General features: G+C 39.7%; 1 pseudogene; it reads left to right on the forward strand.

Annotated features, from left to right (window-relative positions):
- The first annotated feature begins 456 nt into the window (after nucleotides 1–456).
- LOC124858182 lies at nucleotides 457–1,150 on the forward strand (annotated as a pseudogene).
- Nucleotides 1,151–2,871: the final 1,721 nt, after the last annotated feature.

A 2,871-nucleotide genomic window follows, 5' to 3' on the forward strand; every position in this document is an offset into this window, starting at 1 on the left:
GGCCAGAATTTATAGCCTGCCGCCCCCTCCAGCTTTCCACCTGAGGGCGGTCCCAGAGCATTACTGAGCCACCACCATGACTCACCATAGACCTGATGATCTTTACAGTGTATGTGCCAATCTTCCTCCTCCAAACATACGGCTGACCCATTGGGCTCTTTGGCTTATTTATATAGCTGTAAGGAAATTGAAGCACTTTTTGTGTGATTAGTGGTCAGTAAGTGGAGTAATTTCTTTTACTCTCAAGTTGGGCATCATTTAATGATGTCAGAGAAAGTCCAACTTCAATTGAAGTTTGTCTTCAGGAAAATCAGCCTTGTTAAAGTCAAAGGCAAGATGATAAAATATTAGAAACACCCTGCTAATGAATGCATGCTTGTCTGTTAGGCTCGTTAGACCTAATAATGTATTTCTCTGTCATACAGGTAAGGTGTTTATAAATGTGGTGCAGGTCAAACGCTGAGACTTGTGATGATTGGAAAAACAGATGTTGGTAAAAGTGCCGTTGGGAACACCATTTTAGGAGAAGATCGGTTTGAATCTTGTCCAGTTGCAGAGTTGGTGACTACAACCTGCCAGAAAGAAAAAACTACTTGTTTAATTAGGTTAATTACTGTAGTGGACACACCTGGAATCCTGGACACGGACAAAACAGAAGAGTTCATTAAAAGATAAATAGTCAGATGTGTCCAGGTCTCCTGTCCAGGTCCTCATGTTTTCCTGCTGGTGATCCAGGCTGGAAGATTCACCAGAGAAGAGGGAAATTCAGTGGAAGCCCTGCAGGAGTTGTTTGGTTGAAAATCAAACCAGTTCATAATTATTCTGTTTACCTGAGGTGGAGACCTTGACTCAAGCATTCAAGATTATGTGCTTTAAGGTGATTCAGAGCTTCAGTGGGTCATCCAAAAATGCAGACAGATTCCACGTTTTTGAAAACACCAGCAGCGACAGAGATCAAGTGACAGAGCTGTTGAAGAAGATTGAAGAGATGGTGGCAGCAAACGGAGGAACATACTACACCAATGAAATGTATGAAGAGGTGGAAGCAGCAAGAAAAGCTGCTCATCCTGTACATGAACATCAATACAGCTTCATTGCTTCACTTGTGCAGCGTATCAGGAGGTTTTTAAATATTCTTATCAGGAATTAAACAACATGATTGTTGTGCTAAAGCCATTGTTAATAACTTTAAACAAAATTTGTAATCCTTGATAAAAATTTTGATTAATAAACCAAACTGTATGGTTTGAGGTACCTTAATGTACAGTACTTGTCTACATTTAGGTAAATGTTTTTCTCAGTTAAAATGATTCAATATGCTTGAGGCTGAGCTGTATTAGCTGGCGTTCCTATTTTCTATTCTATGAAAATGCATAAATTACATTTCAACCTGGAAAGACTCACATAATGGAGAAGCAACAAGATGGCGGCTAAAGAGTTTATTAATGAAAGATTATTTCTTTGGCGCTTGGACCCCTGAGGAAGACGTAAACGCTGAGGATGAAGTGGGTTTGAATAAACATCTGAGGATTATGATTAGGTACGTCTTCCCCCCTGGGTTCCGATCCTGGTGGTGGCGTAGGCCTTGGAATGGAAGGAGTTGGGAGTCTATGGTGGAGAAGAGGTGGAGGAGGGTTGAAGCTCAGCAGAAGAGCGGTGTCTTCCATGCAGAAGGTCTTTAAAAGTGATGCCCTGGGAGATGATTGGCCGAGGAGAAGTGTGGACCTGCCGTTGATTGGGTAGTGAGTCTTCCATGTTGAATTTTCGTTTAAACTCCATTTAATTAGGTTTGCAGATTCATTTATTACATGTTTAGACAAATGTCTAAATAACGGGTCTTACTTTTGCACAACCCCTCCCCCATTTGCCTGTTACATGAAGCAGGATTATTAGACCCAGAGCAGTGACAGCACTGCAAAGGCCTATAGAAACGGTAGTTTTCATTCTCCTGGCCTGTGAGAAATAAAATGCCTTTTTGGGGTTCTTAAACCACAAAACTGAACAAAACCCATGTCATTAAAATGATTTTCCTTCTAATTTGAATAATTTTGTTTACTAAAAGAAATTCAGTTAAGTTTGATCTGAAAGTTGTTGAATTTTGAAAAAATACTTAGATCAGGTTAACAAAACTGGTACAAATAAGTTGAAAACAAATGCTGGGCCTGTCATGTTATGAAGGTTTTGAGCTGGACATTGAGCATAGTGAATGATTTACTGATAAAACTTACTGGTCTTGATCAGGGAAAAGAGGGCATGGAGGACAGACAGAGAAACAGGAAGTGTAATGGAGAGAGTAACGGGAGAATCCAGCAAGGAACAATGAAAAACCAGAAGCTTAAATACTGAGGCAGGGGTGGAAAATGACAAAGCAACCAGAAGAGCTAATCAGTGATGTGGAACAGTTGTGGCACAATGAAAGCAGGGAACATGAGGAAGAGAGACTAATGAATAAAAAAAGGGGGCTGAACTAAGACTCAAAGGACCTACAAATCAAGAGGGAACGACTAACAGTGAATGTAAAAGAACAAACTAGAATACACAGAGGGCAGAAAACAAGAAATAAGTGAGAAATTTAACCTGAGAATTACCTGTATGAAAAAACCTTATCAAATGAAGTGAATATGGCAAGACCTATAGGACATAAATAAACCAAGAAATGATCAAAACACAAACACAAATGAAAACCAAAACCCAAACATCCAAGGATCTTAGCAGGTCGGATAAGACTTGTGTTTACAATGATTAGTATTAACTTAAAACACTGGTTTGGTATGTGACAAACTGATGTTCTATAATCGCCTATCATCTGAAAGTCTAGACACAGCTGACGCTTTTTAGTTTCTTTCTGGAGTCACACTGATAGTATGTCTG

The sequence above is a fragment of the Girardinichthys multiradiatus genome, chromosome 21 (assembly GCF_021462225.1).
Source record: "Girardinichthys multiradiatus isolate DD_20200921_A chromosome 21, DD_fGirMul_XY1, whole genome shotgun sequence".
Lineage (NCBI taxonomy): Eukaryota > Metazoa > Chordata > Actinopteri > Cyprinodontiformes > Goodeidae > Girardinichthys > Girardinichthys multiradiatus.